The sequence below is a fragment of the Cavia porcellus genome, unplaced genomic scaffold, assembly GCF_034190915.1.
Source record: "Cavia porcellus strain 051 isolate PalLab524CR breed Dunkin Hartley unplaced genomic scaffold, mCavPor4.1 scaffold_11, whole genome shotgun sequence".
NCBI classification, from domain to species: domain Eukaryota; kingdom Metazoa; phylum Chordata; class Mammalia; order Rodentia; family Caviidae; genus Cavia; species Cavia porcellus.
The window spans coordinates 58,416,301-58,434,583 of record NW_026947494.1 but is presented as its reverse complement, the minus strand read 5'-3'; the positions used below and the strand labels follow the sequence as shown (position 1 = coordinate 58,434,583).

General features: G+C 40.7%; 1 protein-coding gene and 1 non-coding gene across 2 annotated transcripts in view; one reads left to right on the top strand and one right to left on the bottom strand.

Annotated features, from left to right (window-relative positions):
• Positions 1-18,283, top strand: part of Smn1 (survival of motor neuron 1, telomeric) — a 103,882-nt gene that overhangs the window by 48,459 nt on the left and 37,140 nt on the right. The window contains exon 10 of the transcript XR_010050546.1: positions 274-356. The gene's annotated coding sequence lies outside the window, so the exon portion shown is untranslated. The remainder of the gene's footprint in view (positions 1-273; positions 357-18,283) is intronic.
• LOC111757254 (small nucleolar RNA SNORA73 family) lies at positions 10,665-10,867 on the bottom strand. The gene has a single exon (XR_002791632.1). It is a non-coding gene; the product is annotated as a small nucleolar RNA SNORA73 family (small nucleolar RNA).

The window sequence follows — 18,283 nt, the reverse complement described above, 5'->3', positions numbered from 1 at the left end:
AGTTTGACCTGGGTTTCTGCTCACTTCCTGTAACCCTGACTGCTGCAGGTTAAAGACCCAGCAGGAGCCCTCAGTGGTAGTGCTGCCAGGCCAGGGCACCTTACTAGCAGCAGAGGTGCCGGGAGCATGGCCTCAGCTGCAGAGTGATGATCAGCAGGACAGGCAGAGCTGTCAAAGGTCAGCTTTCTCCAGTCCCTAGAAAAGGGACTACTAAGCACTCTAGAGTAGCAAAAGGATGTAAAACATCATTTTCTTTTTTTAACCACTCTGCAGATGAAAGGCAGAAGAATCCAAAGAGAAAGGAAAGAAGAAAAAACTCACAACATAAAAAGAATGCCTCTCCACTTGGGATTCAGGTACTAGGCAATCAAAAAAGACAGACTGAGGAAATAATTCTCATTTATGTTACCGTCACGCCAACAAATCCTTTGAATATACTAAGCAGTTTCCTCTGAGGACTTCTTACTTTGAAGAAATTCACATCTGTAATTTAAAATGTAATTAAACTTTACACAGTGACATAAATGTTGTGGATCACATTAAACATAATGAACATGTTGAAGTCACCCTTCTATAAAACTGTCAAAATGTTTTATCACTAAACCTACTTTGAGAACTGTCACTGTTTTGATGAGTGTTACTGTTTATTCTTATCAGCAATGACATGTGTGGTTATTTAAAATTAAATCTGAAGATTATCTCTCCCCCAACTCACAAAACCAACCTATAATATCTATTGCTTCATAATTTATTCTATAGATTTTCAAACAAGCCCTTATCTAATCTGAGGCATTACAATGTTTTTGTTTGCATGTTTGTTTGTTTTTGCGGTGCTGGGAATTAAACCCAGAGCCTCCTGTATTTTAGACAAGAGCTTACCACTGACCTACACATATCTCAGCCCCTTTTTGTCTCCTCTTTTGAGGTCAGGTCTTGCTGTATTGCCCAGGCAGGCCCTGAAGCTCTGATCCTCCTGCATCAGCCATTCAAACAACTGGGATTACAAGTGTGTGTGCCACCACACCTAGTTATTTTAAAAGGCTTCAATGCATCTGTCATAGTTCATGTTGCTTTTTCCACTTAGTGTATCATAGTTACCCTCCCTTTTTGTTGCCTGGCTTCCCAGTACAAGATGACTTACAGATGTAAACACCTGCCCAGTCCTTGTAGGGCTGATCCAGAATCTAATCAGCAACTTTCTCACAAGCAGTAGACAGAGGTTTGTTCAAGAAAAGAGAACCTGAACCTGGTTAAACAACTAATCCAAGCATTAGGTTATTGGAACAGAGAAACTAGAGGAACACAGCCCAGTGTAGTGGCGCACATCTGTACTCCCAGCAGTCAGGAGGCTGAGACAAGAGGATCGCCATGAGTTTGAGGCCACCTAGGTTACACAGTGAGTCCAAGGCCAACTTGAACTACATAGTGGGACCCGTCTCAAAAAAAAAAAAAAAAAGTAGGAAATACTAACTTGTGTCACAGAAACACAGTCAGCCAAATCTGGAGAACAGGCAACTTTACCTGGCAGAGAATTTAGATTCTTTCCCTGAATTAATGGGTGGGGGAGATGGTGAAGGTGATGAATAAAAACTGCAAGAGAAAGAGGGTGGCGGCGCTGGAGCTCTGTTGTGAAGTTCTGTGTCACTTTCATTGCTTTGTTGGGTTGGGTTTTATTCTGTTTTGTTTTGTTTGATTTTATTATATCTGATGGCTTGGGCAGCTATTTCAAGAATGACAAGATATATTATTGCAGTCATTTTATATTTACTATTATCTTGTTTTGAAGTCCTTTATTGCATTCATTGTTTTATTTTTGTTGGTTCTATTTTGTTCTGTTTGATTTTTATTATGTCTAAAATATTTTGAAGACAACAAGAGGTATTATGGTAACCATTGTTGATTTCCTATTGTTTTGAAGTTCTGTGTCACACTGGTTTGTTTTGATTGGTTTTATTCTGTTTTATTTTGCTTGGTTTTATTCTCTTTAAAATAAAAATGTCACAAGTAAAACATTTATTTCAATGATCCTATTCGCAGCACCATCTTCAGCAATGACAAAAGGTTGAACAATCGACAGGAACTCGTGAGGCTCTCTGTAGTACACCTACCTAAGGCTTTGATGAAGCTCCAAACTCGTGCCAGACCAAAGGAAGCACCAGGCGCAGCTTAGTTCCTGGGAGCCTTTCTTAGTCCAGTGAGACCAGCTTCATCGCTAAGTAACGAACCACTCTGATGTAAACTCTGATCACAGCTCCTCCAAGATTCCCTGGTCCCTCAAACCTAGCCAGTGTCCCGTTAATCAAGTCTTGGGACATTCATTCCACTTGGCCAGTGAATGCCCACAAAGCTGGGGCCTCCCCAGAGATAATTAAGCACAAGCTCACAGCACTCTGACTGAGATCAGTGTTGTGACTAACCTTGGTGGCCAGTTTTGCTAGTCCTGGGACCATTTCCAGGGAGAAAAGATGATTTTTGGAGGCCCTTTCCAGACCTGATGTTCTTTGACTAAAAGTACTAAGAACACCAAACAGGAAAATATGTCACAGAGCTAGGATTTAAACCCACGTCTATGTGACCCCAGGGTCTGTCCTGCCTCTTCCCCGCCAGGCTGCCTCCAAAGAGAGAAACAAGAAGAACTCACACAGACAGAAGAAACAGGATTGTGCAGAAGTCAGAGCCCAGTGCTTTCTTGGAGGAGGCTGAAGCAGCAGCTGTAACCCCTGGCCTTTGGGACCAGGGAGTCCCCATGGGGCACTGAGGCCACACAGTCCCCTCACTTCTTGTGAACAGTGTGGACTTGCTGGCCAGACAGGTGGCCTGCCTTCCAGGGCAGCCAGTAAAGGTGGGCAGGGCTGCCACTGTGATCCTCTTGGCAGGGCCTTGAGAACATTTAAGGATCAAGTGTTGGAAACCTGGACTGCATTTCTGTGCGAGTTATGAACTGCAGCAGGATCACTATCTGAGAAGGTGTTCTGCCCTTTCCAGGGGTTCTTTGGGGTTCACATGTTAGGGTCACTGCATGTGTTCCCGCCTTCCCACAGGGGGGTGCACAGAAGGGTGGGACCTTCAATGCCAGAGGCACCACACCTCTCCAGTAGGCTTGTGCAGCAAGAGTCAGGCCTCAGGGAGCCATGGGCTCTTTCTTCTGCACAGGGCAGAGTTGAGCCTGGGTCCCCATCACTTCCTAACACAGGGCGGATCCTTGGAGCACTCAGGAGGGAACTGGAGCCCTTTTCTCAAATGATTGTTACTTGTAAAGGGCTGGAATGTCTTTTTTGATAACAGACACTATAGAAGCTTAGAGCAAAAGCCTGTACTGTCAATCCCTAGACAGCGATGCAGCCACATCTGCCGCCTGATCTATGTGTGCACTCTGAGTCCTCCGAAGGCCACGAGCCTCTTCCACATCTGCACTGTGTGGCAGGGCACTGGTGACATTACAGAGCCTCTCTACCCAGGAATCTGTGCTGACTGTTTCACCGGCACAGCAGAGGTGCCCAGGAAGTGTCACCATGCATAAAGGCTGTAACTGCTCACCTCGGCTGTGTTCACAGACACCCAATAGGGCTCACCGCGCGGCTGCTTGGGTGCACCTGCCAAATGTAGGCTCCCTGCTCTCTGGCAGCGCCAGCTCTTCTGTGGTTTTACCAGGCTACGGGTTTTGACCAAGCTGGATTGTGAAAACATCTCTCTTGAAACTCATTTTCAAAGTTATGCATGAAGCAGAGCATTTATGGTCTTTGCCCATTTGTATCACTTGCCTGCATTTACATTACGCATTTCCCCTTGTAGATCTCAACACGTCCTGATGGTGGCAGTGTGTCTGTGGACTCTTTCATCATTTCCCTGTAACGTAAACAGTTTTATATTTTGTACACATTCAACTTTATGATGTCCTTTAAAATATTTAAAAATACTACATGTCTGAAAAGAAGAGCTTGTGCTAATATTGTTTGGACAATGAAAAGCAAGTATGTCGTACTTAGAGTAACTAATTTAAAGATACCAATGCACAATGGATTAACCATTGTTACCCTCTTCTCTTGTTTTGAAATTTTATTTTTTTATCTTTAAAATTGAAAAAGAATACTAAGTGTCAGAATATTTGTATATTTGTGTCACATGACCCTTTGTGAAAATGTACGTGGCTCCTCTGCCTGGCATCCACCTGGGAACACTAAATTGTGTGTGCTTGCCTTTCTTCCAGAGCCTGCAATAGTTAACCTGCCCTTCTCTGTGCTAGCATCATTAAAGATGGCTGCCCCTTTAAAGAATAAAAAAAGAGCAGGAATGGGAAGAGCCAGTGGAGATGTGGAAGAAGCATTTCTACTCACCAATTGGACGGTCCCCAGGTCCTGGTTCCTGGAGGGAGAGCGCTGGCTGAAGAAGGAATGAGAGGGTGCATCTCAAGGGAAGATGCCCTGTGCTTCTCCGGTAACGGGGAGCAGAGTTTTAGGGGAGGAACTGAAAGTGAAAACAAATGGCACACTGGAGAGCTTACTGGTACGGTCTTGAGGAAGCAGGGTCAGTCTGGACTCTACAGGAAGCACGAAGCCGACCAAGTCTTGCACCAAAAGTAGAGTCCACCAAACAAATGTATACCCACTCCAGGACAAGAAAATGGCACACTCTTTCCTCCACAGATGGGGTCACCCTCCTGTGAGAGACGCTAGAGGATGCCACGCATCACAGAAAACCCACTGCACCGCCGGCCCTGAGAGGAGAAATCAAAAATGTGTGTGCAGTAGTCTCAGTGACTAAGGTGACACACACATGGGTTTGCTGTAGTAATAAATGTCAGGAAGCTGGTGGACACCACTGAGAGCACCTTTTGTAACTGTAGAGGCCAAAGGTAAAAAGGTAACGTACTAATCTCATGATGTCTGAATACATTTCGTATTAAAGTATTTATATAAGTTTTGGGCTTGGGATACAGCTCAGTGGCACAATTCCTGCCTGGCAAGAGTAAGGTCATGAGTTTGATTCCTGGTGTAAAAAAAATTATACGAGTTTTTCTTTTCCTAAAGTGTACACACATTTTTTTTTTTTTTGGTCTTTTTCATTTTTATCAGTACCAGGGATCAAACTCACAACCGCATACTTGCAAGGCAGGCACTTATGCCACTGAGCTAAATCCCCAGCCCCATGTACACACATTTTTTTGGTGAACTCTATTTGTTCTGAAGTTGGTAAAGATTGGTTGCTATGTTGTTGGTGTCTTTTTTTTTTTTTTTTTTTTGATGGTGACAAGTTTCTACTCTGGTATCTTTTAGGATTTTCTTTTAACTGTGAGGTTATAAAATTCCCAAATATTGTGTCTAGGTATAGGGTTTTTGTTTTGTTTTGTTTGAATCAGGGTCTTATTATGTTGTTTAGGCTACCCTTGAAGTCATCATGTGTGTGGGGGGGTAAAATTTATAGAGATCCTCCTGCCTCAGTCTCTCAAGTTATCTTCTATCATTTCTTTGCCAATTTCTGTCTTTTTGGGGGCGTATTCTCACTTGTTAGGTGGGAATTTAGTCAGTCACTTATGTTCTTTTTTTTCTCACACATATTCTTAGTGGTTTTGCCCTAATTACTGGATTTCCTTTTTTCTTTTCCAATATTTCAATATTTCAAATTTCACCAATTTCCCATAGTTCTTGTCTTCTGTTCCATTTTTTCACATCTAATTTTTCTTATCCAATGCAAGCTTCTTGAATGTTTCATATGATACTAGCTCCTTTGTTTGCTGAATTCTCTATTTCTTCCATGATTGGTATAATTTACCTTGATGTTTATTTTTCCCCTTATCATGTTTCTTCAAGTGTGTAGAGATCCTTGATTTCCCATTCATGTTTAAGAAATGGAAAATTTAAAAGCAAACTGGGGCTGAGCATTATGGCACAAGCCTGTAATCCCAGCACTCAGGGGCAGGAGGATGACTGTGTGTTTGAAGCCAGTCTGGGCTACAAAGTGCCTGAACTGAACAGTGAAACCCTGTCTCAAAAACTAAACTAAACTAAACTAAACTAAACTAAACTAAATTAAACTAAACTAAACTAAACTAAACTAGCAAATTGGTTATAATAATTGTTTAAGAGTCTAACGAAGGAGGGGCTGGGGATTTAGCTTAGTGGCATAAGTGCCTGCCTAGCAAGCACAAGGTGGTGAGTTCAATCCCAAGTACCACAAAAAAAAAAAAAAAAAAAAGAAAGAAAGAAAGAAAGAAAGAAAAAAGAGTCGAATGAGGGGGAGTAGCTTATTGGTAGAGTACTTGCCTAGCATACATGTCCTGGGTTTGATCCCAGCATCAGGGAAAACACCAAATTAGGAACTACATAAATGTGATGTGAATGTTGGCCTTTGAGTTTAGAAAGAATACATCAGGAAGCCAAGATTTAGCCTCAAGAAGACTAGGTGTCAGAGAAGCATCTCAGAAAATGATCTCAGGTTATCTGGAAAGATAAAGATAGCAGCTGAAAGCTCACTTGGGACAGTCCTTTGGCATGGAAAGGCTGTGCCCTTAACTTGTCAGGACTGTGACCATCTAGGCAATGTCAGTATTGAATTAAACTGCAGAACATCTAGCAGGCGCCCTGTACTGCAGCATGAATACCTAGAGGCCTGGGCGAGGCTCGACACCCTGCATGAGCTCTGCAGTGGCCTAACTTGGGTTGCCAGGTACGGAGGCAGCAATGGCACGAAGAGCAGAAAAAAGAGAACAATATGCAACATAACAACCATTCTTAAATTTCTTTCATTCTGTTTTGAAACCTGTATTGTTATTGTTTTGAGTTTGCTGTTGTTTATATCTTTTGCTTTTTGTTTTTCTTTTTTGACTTTTCTCTTTTTTAAAGAAAAAGAAAATAAGGGGTGAATTGAAAATCCGTTCAAAACATTCTTAAAATTTCCCCCACTCCCACTCTCAAACTAAATATTGTGCTTTAGCAGACCTGGAGAACTAGTGTGTGCATTGGTACCCTGAATCAAAGAATTTTGGTTTAACACCGCTGACAGTCTAAACAAGTTAAGTATTGTTATCTTCATCTTCCAGATGAAGTAACTCAGGCACATGGCTCAAGATTTACCAGGCAGCCTAACCAGAGTCTGCATATTTGGCTGATACACTGTGCTGCCAAAGGGGATTTTTTCTTTTTAAGACAGAGTCCACTATGTAGTCCAGGGTGGTCTCTAACTTGTGGCAATCCTCCTGTCTCAGCCTTCCAACAGCTAGGATTACAGGTGTATACCACCAAACCAGGCAAGAGAACAATGTTTTTAAGGTTTTTTTTTTCCCAGATCCATTTTATTTCAAGGAGAAAAAGAAGAAGAAAACTAAAACAAAAATTCAAAACTTGTCAATCGGAGGGTAATAATGGTACATACATTGCAAATTGTTTTTTTTTTTTTTTTGGCTTTTTCGTTTTTATCGGTACCAGGGATTGAACTCACGACTGCCTGCTTGCAAGGCAGGCGCGTATGTCGCTGAGCTAAACCCCCAGCCCCGCAAATTGTTATTCCCAAATTATTTACCCAGAGCACATTTGTGCTTAGGAGTCCAAACATTACCGGCACAAATCTTTCTCTTTAGTGTACTCAGAGAAATTCATAGTATAACTATATGAACCCTATTTTTGTATAACATATACATATGCATGTGTTGTTTCTTTCAGCTTCTCACACTAATGAGGCAATACTATGTGTATCTTATTATTTCACTAATGAGTATGGTCTCAAGTTGCAGCCATATACCTATAAAGTCTCCAGTTTATCCTTTTTATGGCTGAGTAGTACTCCATTGTATAAAATATCACATCTTTTTTTATTCATTTCTCAGCTGGTGGGCATTTTGGTTGTTTCCAAGATCTAGCTATTACAAATTGTGCTGCCATAAACATGGGGGCACATATATCACTGTGGTATGATGTTTTTAATTCTTTTGGGAAGATGCCCAGAAGATAAATAGCTGGGTCGTACAGAACCTCTAAACCTAGTTTTCTGAGGAATCTCCACACCGATTTCCACAGTGGCTGCACCAGTCTACACTTCTACCAACAGTGGAGAAGGGTTCCTTCTCCCCACAGCCCCTCCAGCATTTGTTATTGCTTGATTTCTTAATATTAGCCATTCTTTCTGGCATGAGATGGAATCTGTGTTGCTTTAATTTGCAACTCTTGAGTGGTCAGTGCTGTTGAACATTTCTTCACATACTTATTTGCTGTTTGTATTTCTTCATCTGAGAAGTGTATATTCATCTCAGATGCCTATTTTTGGATTGGGTCTTTAAATCTGAGAGGACTAATTTCTTTGTATTCTTTATATGTTCTCAATAGTAATCCTGTGTCTGAGGTACAGCTGGCAAACATTTTCTCCCCCATAGTGGGTTATCTCTTCACTCTTTGTGGGTTCTCTTGCTGTGCAAGAGTTTTTCAATAGGGTGAGATCCCAGTGGTTGATTTTTTGTGATAATTCCTATCCAATAGAGGTTTTGTTCATCAAGTCTTTGCCTACACCAATGTGTTCAGAGTTTTATCTATTCTCTCTTCCAGAAGATTTAATGTTTATGTTTTAATATTAATATCTTTGGTCCATTTTGAATTTACCTTGGTAGATGGTGAATGGGCCAGTTTTAATCTTCGGCATGTGTAGAGGCAGTTTTTCCAGCACCGTTTATTAAAAAGGCTATCTTTCTTCCCAGTGAGTGTGGCTGGCACCTTGTTAAAAATAAGGTAATTTTACTATGTCTGGAGTTGTTTATGCATGCTCTAATGTATTCTATTGATCTGTGGGTCTATGATTTTTTTGTTTGTTTTTTTTTGCCAGACTACACTGTTTTTATCTCAGTAGCTTCATAGTATAAATTCAAGTCAGGGATTGTGATGCTTCCTGTGTTGTCTTTGTTTCTCAGAATTGCCTTTGCTATTCCAGGTTTCTTCTGGTTCCAAATGACCTTTTGGATTGCTTTCTCTAATTCTGTGAGCTATGCTATTGGAATTTTGATTGGGACTGCACTGAATCTGTGTAAGAGTTTGGAAGTATGGCTATTTTCACTATATTGGCTCTTCCTATCAAGAGCATGGGATACCCTCTTCAATCTCCTTTTTAAAGAATGCTGTAGTTTTCAATATAGAGGTCTTTTACATCCTTGTTAGATTGATGCCTAGGTATTTCATTTTTTTTTTTTTGGATACTGTTGTAAATGGTATTATTTCCCTGGTTCCTCTCTCAGTGAGATATTCGTGTACAGGAAGGCTACTGATTTTTTAGTTCACTTTATATCCAGCTATGTTACTGAATTTGCTTAATAAATATAATAGTCTTTTGGTGGAATATCATGTCATCTGCAAATAATAATTTATCTGTTTCCTTTCCTATCTTTATTCCTTTTGTATTTCTTCCTCTTGTCTAATTGCTCCAGCGAAAGTTTCCAATACTATGTTGAATAAGAGAGGACACAGTGGAATCCTTGTCTTCTTCCTGATTCTAGAGAAAAATCTTTCAGTTTTTGTTCATTTAGTATGATATTGGCTGTTGGTTTGTCATAGATGGCTTTTATAAAATTGAGTTAAAGACCATCTATTCCAGTTTTCTGTAAGATGTTTATCATGAATGGGTGCTGGACTTTGTCAAAAGCTTTTTCTGAATCTATTGAGATGATCATAAGATTTTTGTCCTTAGCTCTGTTAATATGGTGTATTGTATTTATGGATCTATGTATGTTGAATCATCCTTGCATCCCTGGGATGAATCTCACTTGATCATGATGTACAATCTTTTTGATAATTTGCTGCAGTCTGTCTGTCAGTATCTAACTGTGGATTTTTGCATCAGGGTTCATTAGGGAGATTGCCCTATAATTCTCTTTGTTAGTTGGGTCCTTCCCAGTTTTGGTGTCAGGGTAATGCATGCTTCCAGAATGAATTTAGGAGGATTGCGTCACTTTCAATTTCATTAAAAAGTCTGAGAAGTAGTGGTGTTAGGTCTTCACTAAATTTCTTGTAGAACTCAGCAGTGAATCCCTCAGGGTCTGGGATTTTCTTTGTTGATAGTTTTTTTAATTATATCTTTGATCTCATTTATTGATATTGGGTTACTTAGGACTTTTATAGCTTCTTGATTCAGCTTTGGTAATTTATATGTATGTAGGAATATGTCCATTTCTTCAGTATTTTCCATTTTATTAAATACAAGTTTTCAAAGTAGGTATAGATAATTTTCTAGATTTCTACAGAAAAATCTGGGTCTGTTGTGATTTCAGCCTTTTCATTCCTAATTGTGTGGATTTGAGTCTTTTCTTTTTTTTGATATGGTTGACTGAGGGTTTGTCAATTTTATTTAGTCTTTCAAAGAAACAAGTCTTTGATTCATTCTTTGTATTTTTTTGTAGTCTTCAGTGTGTTCATTTCTGCTCTATTCTTTATAATTTAAGAGGACAAATTTTAAAGCAAGGCAAATCCCAGATCCCCAGGTCATTTCCTCTCCCTTTCTTCCAACTTTTTTTAAAATTTAATTTTATTGAAAGAAAAAAAAAACACAAGATTTTTTTTTTTTTGAAAAAAAAAAAAACAAAAAACAAAACCAGGATCGAACTCATGACGCAAGCACTTGACCACTGAGCTAAATCCCTGGCCACAAAACTATATTCTTGAAGTTTGTAGTTCATATTTAAAGTCTTGACTAGACATTGTTTCCTGCATGATTTATCCCCTCAGTCATTGCCCAAAGGACTCTGAGAAGCTGTAGGAATATGCTGGCGCAGACACAAGGCCCAGCTCTTCCCCAGCCTTGTGGAAAGGAATTGTACATCACAGGGCAAAGCGCTATGCTTTCCTGTGCCACCTGGACAGAGCTAGGGGAGAGTTACCTTCCAGAGTATCCACATCTTTTTGCTAGTATATCAAATTGCTGCAGTAAGGCTTCTAGGTTTCACTGGTTTTCACAACTTCTCTGTCAATCGCTACAGCAACAGTGTTCATTTAACACTTTCCATTGTGCAGCCAGCTGTTCATAACCCAGCTGTACTTTTTACATGCGGTTCACAAGTCAAGGTGAGGCAAGAGTTTAGGGGACAGAGGGAATTTATTGAAGAAGATTGCCAAGCCCACACCAGAGTTTAATTCAGCAGGTTCATGTGGGCTCAAGAGTTTGCATTTCTTTTTTTGTTTTGTTTTTGTTTCTTAAGACAAGACCTTGCTATGTAGATCAGGCTGGCCTCAAACTCACTGAGATCCTCCTGCCTCAGCCTCCCAAGTGCTGGGACTGTAGGCAAGTGCCATTCTGCTCAGCTTAAGTTTGCATTTTAATGCACTGCTAGATGAGTCTGATGGTACTGGTTCAAGCAACATATTTACAATAGCTGATTACAGAGATACTTAACAGATCCCTCCTTTTCCTTCAAAGAATCATGCTTCATTTTTTGGTATGCAAATTTTAAAGTTTTCTCTCTAAGTATCAAAATATATGGCATCAAAGGGCCTATATTCCCTGAAGGAAAGAGTAAAACTGGGGTTGAATAATGGTTACTTTAATTTATGAGCCTTTTGTTTTGTTTTGTTTTTCAGACTAGGTAACAGACATTATGAATAAAATTCAAAAAGCAGCTGGGGATATAGCCCAGTGGCATAAGCACCTGCCTGTCAAACACAAGGTCCTGAGTTTGAGTCCCAGCACCTCCCCCAAAACTGAAAAAGTACTAAAGGACATAAAGTGAAAACTCCCTTCTACCCCAACCCTCGACATGTCAGAAGCAGCCTCCTTCAGATGGGGCAACTGCTTTCTAGAGGTTACCTGTCTGTCAGCTTCCCCCCGCCCCATTGATTTCTGCTTTTTGCTTGATCTCAGATACGTGAGTTGCAACCAAGCTCATCTGATAGATCCCCTGCCCACTCCTTTAACCCTGGCATACTGCTAGCACTTTTGTTTTTTCCAGTGCTGGGGAATGAACCCAAGGCCCCAGCGCTTCTTTAAATTTTATTTTTAGACAGTCTTGTGTTTGCCCAGGCTGGGTTCAAACTTGCAATCCTTGCAATCCATCTGCTTCAGCCTCCGGAGTGCTGGGATTACAGGTAGGTGCCACCAGGCCCTGCTCACATGGACCTCTTTGTAAGGCCACTCCTTTTCAGACTAGAAGCTTCCATGTCCACAAGGTTAGACCCTGTATCTCCTTCCCAGAGTCCATTTCCCTGATGCCTAGGATCAAGGCAGACACATAGCTGCTGTGTCAGGTTTGCTGAGTGATCAAGACCTTCGTGGAGAAGGGCTGCACTGCCTCCAGGGTCCTGGCCTGAGGTGTGACTCAGAGCAATCAGTCAGGGGAAACTGAGTAAAGATCCCAGGAGGGTCCTCAGCCCACCCTGTAATCTCTTTCCCAGAACAGAATCAAAAGATGTGCTAACAATCTGGAGGCTAGAGAGGCACCGGGCGTCAGCACAGCACTTCCCAGAAATGCGGCAGCCTCTCTCTCTCTCTCTCTCTCTCTCTCTCTCTCTCTCTCTTTCTCTCGTTCTGGAGACTTGCACCTCTTTCCTTTTCTTTAACTCCTGCATTTCCTGAAGCCCTTAGGGTTTCACCAACTGCCTTCCCAAGACTGGTTACACTGCTGTATGTCAACACCCCTGAAATCACTTGATGCTATGAACTTACTGACCGTAATGGAGGCAGGAGAGGAAGTCACCCATGGCCAGAGATGAGGGTGTTACAAAGCACTGAGTAATCTCACCATGTCCCCACGTGCTTCCCACTTCCCGTCCGGGCAGCAGGAGACTGTTTCCACATGTTAAGGTTTTGTTTCTTAAAGTTTTTTAGAGCTATAACTCATAAAACATAGCAAACTAAAGACAACTGTAGGAGATACCATGAAATGGAATAAATGGGGAGTGACTGTTAATAGGTAAGAAGTTTCTTTGTGGGGTGACTATATAAGTTGTAAGGTTCTTAGTAATGTCTTCTTTTTCATTACAGATATTAGTAATTTTACTCTTTTTTTTTTCCCCCTTTGGTCAACCAAACTGTTTTTTGACCCAGGTTCTTTTTATATAGTGCTGGCTGGCCTTGAACTCACAATGTAGCCCAAATTGGCCTTGAATTTGCAGTGATCCTTCCGCCTCAGCCTCCCACATACATCCGCTAGGCACAACTTTTCATGTTTCCTCAGATTCCTCTAGCTGCCTTTTTGTCCTGAGATGTTGCCTACTTTCTACTCTACTGGCGCTGACTTTGCACTGGGCTGGACTGGAAAAGGAAGTTAGCACACTAGTCTAATCTGAGTTGCCCCTTTCACCATCCAGAGCTGGACGGAATACCACACCACTGAGCAGATCTGGCTTCCTGAGCAGGCACCCAAGGACTGCATGACCAAGCCCATGGGCAAACTGCAAGCAATGATTCATGGGTGATGGAAGGAGGTAGGGTGGTGAGTCTGAATAAAGAACATTAGACTGAGTGTGATAATGCACACCTGTAATCCGAGCACTCCAGGAGGCTGAGGAGATGAAAGGATTGCAAGTTCAAGTTCAGTATAAGCAAGTTGGTGAGACCCAGACTCAAACAGTAAATAAAAAAGCGTTGGGATCATAGCTCAGTGCAAATGCTCTGGGTTCAGTTCTTAGTAACACACACACACACACACACACACACACACACACAAATACACACACACGCACGCACGCACGCACACACACACACACACACACAGAATGTAAGGTAACAAACTACCTATTTGAAAATACTTAAAATATATTATAATACGCTAAGAATCTCAATAAAGAAACTAAAGGTCAGAACTGCCTTAATCATCATTTCTATTTCTGCAATTATTTTCCAGTGCTGGTGACTGGACACAGGGTCTTGCACTTGTTAGACAAGCACTTTATCACTAAGCTACAATCCTAACTCCCATTTCTGGAATCTTCAACAATCCAAGATTTTCCTCTATCTTGTGGAAAGCGAAGCTTCTCTTTAGTATAATTAAAATATTTACCCTAACTTCATCAAGAAAGAAAATGATACTTGAAAGTTAAATCTGTAGGATGAGTCTCTGTGACAGTTCCAGAAACTTTAAGAGGTGACCCAAGGTCTTGCCTCTAAGCCATCAGGGAGAAAGAAGTAGAACACTTGGACAATGTTAAAGGTATTGCACGCACATCATTGCTACCTCTTTTGTCAAAGAGGAGAGAAGATGGCAGGTACCAGGTTACCTGTAACTATAATTTGTTTCCACGTAGAGAACCAGTGGGCCCCCAGGCATGGTAGTGCACACCTATGCAGAGATTGAGGGAGAAGAATTGCTGTGAGTTCAAGGCCAGCCTAGGCTACAGAGGGAGTTCAAAGCAAGTTTGAATTACACAGTGAGATCTTGTCTCAAAAAAAAAAACAAAAAAAAAACCCAAAAAACAAACAAACAAAAAACCACTGGGTCTCGGCTCAAAAAATACTGCTATGAGGTTCAGGTCCAGACCAGACAGAAGACATAGCGCCAGAGGAACTTTGGAAGACATACGGCTTTATTACCCTAGCAGGCTGAATGGAATTTTAGTTCTAAATCAGCAGCCCTAATTTGAAGCTGACAGTCACTTATGTATGTTTTCAGAAGGAGGTCTGAAGACAGGTAACAGGATCTTTTATAATTGGTTACATAAACTGAGTCATATGCTCTCAAGCAGGCTTATTTTATGTAAGCTAATTCGGGTTACTATTGTATAATTTGGGGATCAGGATTGTGGGGAACAGGAAGAATCATTCATTGCCTATCACTGAGTTAGTCTGTCCTTAAGAACTTGAAAGCAAGCTAGTTCAACAAGATGCACTGTTTGGTTGAGTTACATTTGTCTACAAGTTTTAGCTGGCGTGGGGGATGTCAAGGCTTAGTTGAGTTTGTATTTTTTTTTTTTAATTATGAGAACAGCTTGCACTTCCCAGTACCACCCTTGAATAGTATTAGAAATCCAAGTTTTAAAATTTCCTTTACATTCAAAATTGCCTTTACCATATGAATACTAACTGCAACATCTTTTACTTTTGTTACCTTATGCACCAGCGTGTGTGTGTGTTTACAGAGAATATCAATTTCTAGGCCTCAGCCAAGGTTTATTAAATAAAATCCCTAGGGCCAGGGATATAGCTCAGTAGCACCACACCTGCCTGGCAAGCACAAGGTCCTGAGTTTGATTTCCCCAACCCCTGGGGATTGAACTCACAATCTTACACTTGCCAGGCAGGCATTTATGCTGCTGAATCCCAGCCCCAATTTTTTAAATAATAATTTTAGAGAGGAGGACCTGCACCGATCCCTGGTGAGTACTGGGGACTGGGTCCCGAGGCTGCTGGGGTTGGCCAGAGAACATCTTGGAACTGGGCAGAGCCCCCCACCACAGGGACATCATTAACACAGAGAGTCTGGCAGAAGACATCTTAGAGTTGTGCAGAACCTGTGGCTTGGTGACATCACCGAGTCGCCCTGTACAGAGGTCTGATGGAGGACATCTTGAAATTGGGCAGAGCCTGACGCCATGTTGGCTTCAGCGTCATACAGAGAACTAGTGGAAGACATCTTGGAATTGGGCACACTTGCTTTCCTGGTGCTCCTGGCACAGAGAGGTCTGGAAGAGAACAGCTGGGATTTGGGCAGAACTCTGTGCCACGGTGACATTAGTCAGCTGCTTCTGGCACAGAGAGAACTGGCAGGATCTGCTGGGGCTGAACCAAGCCTCTGCTTGGGCCCCAATAAGCAGATACAAAATAGTCACAACTCTGTGACATCCAGAAAGTACAGCCTAATTTACGGATTGACTGGCACAGAGGCTGGAGGCTAGCCTGCACCGTCCCTGCATGCCTGCTTACCCCAGATAACAGCAAATTGGGGAGGACAGCAAAAACTCAAGTCAGCATGCTTCTGAAAGGCCCTAAGCAATACAGAGAGGGCCAGAGACCCCCCAGGACACTCCAGTCTGAAAGAAACCAGAAACATGACAAGAGATAAAAATAAAAATCTCCAGATGCCCAATATGAGAAAATAAGCCCAGGAGAACTAAACACTGAAGAGAACAAGCACAGTAACCATCCAATACTGGACACAGCATCAGCCAAAATTAAAAAATACCTCCATGACCTCATAGATGAATTTAAAGCTGTACTCCTGATCCAAGTGAAGCAAGCTATAAAGAGATTAATTAAAGAAATGACAAGCCCTGCCCAAGAGAACACAGATGGAAGAACTGAAGAAATCAGAAAAGAGAAACTTCTGAAGAAGAATTTAAACATAACTTAGAATACATGAAACAGATCCAAAGAGATTACCAGGAAACTAAAAACTCCATTGAACACTGGCAAAATATCCCGACAGAAACTAAAGCCAGCCTTCTGAAACTTGAAGAGAGATTTGACATATGATCGTGAAAGAAAAAACCTCTTAAAAATAACAAGGAACCAGAAAGAAACAATTCAAAGGCTAGAAGATGACAAAAAGATACAATTTAAGAATAAAGAATGTGAGTGAGGAAGCAGGAGCAACCAAAAATGAAATACAAAGAATATTCACAGATATATTAAAGCAAAATTTCCCATGTATAGCAAAAAGAAATGATATCCCAATAAAAGAGGCATACAGAACACCAGCTACCTACAACCAAAACAGATCTATGCCTAGACATATAATAATCAAGATTCCAGAAATCCACCAAAAGAACAGAATATTTAAAGCAGGTAGAGAAAAGAAGCAGATTACCTACAATGGGAAAATTATCAAAATAACAACAGACTTATCAACACAAACTCTTAAGTCAAGAAGGGAATGGGGAGAAATATTCCAAGTCCTGAAAGAAAATAATATGCAACCAAGACTCATATACCCGTCAAAACTCTCTCTCAAAATTAATGGAGAAATAAGACGCTTCCAAGACAAGGAGGAACTGTGGAAGTTCATGGCCACCAATCCAACCCTACAGAGAGTGCTGAAGGACATTACAGAGAAAGAAAAGAAGGGATACCAGGATTCCAGCAACAGTGGCAGAGAGGCCTCAATGAACGGGGCAGACAGTGGAATGAGAGAATAAGGTGGACAAATTATAGCAGAAAAGTGGAGTAGCAGACATGAGGCAGAGACGGTAAGCTATAGTCTTTAGGTATAGACAGCTCTGAAACATTATTTAAAAAGGCAGAAGTCATTGTTAATAGTGTATCAGGATTTAAAAGACACAGTAGTCTTATCACCATATTTAGTTTGAATTTAATTTGTTCTGGTCTGTCCACTCATGTCAGATTTGAGGGCACAGACATCTGACCCAAAAATAGCAGGTTATACCATGGTAACTATCCTTACTTTCCTATTAACTTAAACTGAAATCCTGTATTACTTACATTGTCTTACTATGATTGATCTTAATTGAATCTGAATCATAAGACTATGGGTTGGCCTTGGCTGATTTTATTTGAATTTGGTATGCTTGTTAGTATCAACCCTAAAAGTAGAGGCAACTACTTTGAAGATGACAAGATGTAAAGGATATCCATACTGGTATTAATTATTAATAGCTCTCAAATCCTACAATGCTTTCAAAGTTGTGTTTTTATAAAAATAGGTAATACTATGTTTAACTATATTAAGCCAATATTGTGGACAAATCTATTGAAAATAACAAGAGAAAACATAGTAACTATGGAAGATCACCTATATTGTGGTCTTATATGTCTTATCCATTGCATGTTCTTCTAGGAATTTGTTTTGCTGTCTTGTTACAACTTGTTTTTCCCTATAATACAGAGAGGATAGATATATATGTAGAAATTCACACATGAGTTTTTTTTTTTTAAATTATTTATAGGAACAGATTATATAATGCAAGATGTAATGAACAGATACTCTGAAGAAGAGACACTAAGAAACCTAATGCTAATTTGTAGCATTATGATATAAATTCTAGCAATACTATTGTTCGCTGATTAGAATGACATTGGTCTGGTCTCTTGAGTTCAATTTCAGCATATGTAGAGATGGGGATGGCTACCACGAAGAGAATGAGAGATGCGATGGTAGTTATTATTGTCTTCCCTAATGTTGGATCTTGAAGACCTAAAAAGCCTTCATCATCCTGTAACGATTTGATTAGTTCTATAATAGGCAATGAGTATATAATGTGGGTGAAGATGGAGACAACTATTTGTAAGAAACTAGAGACAGTTAGACAGACAGTGAAGATCTCTAGTGGACTTGCTTTGAAATCTGTATTTCTTTAAATTATTTTTTAACTGTTTTGTTCTGTTTTGATATGTTTAATCTTACCCTCTTTGAGATGTAAAACAAGTGTGT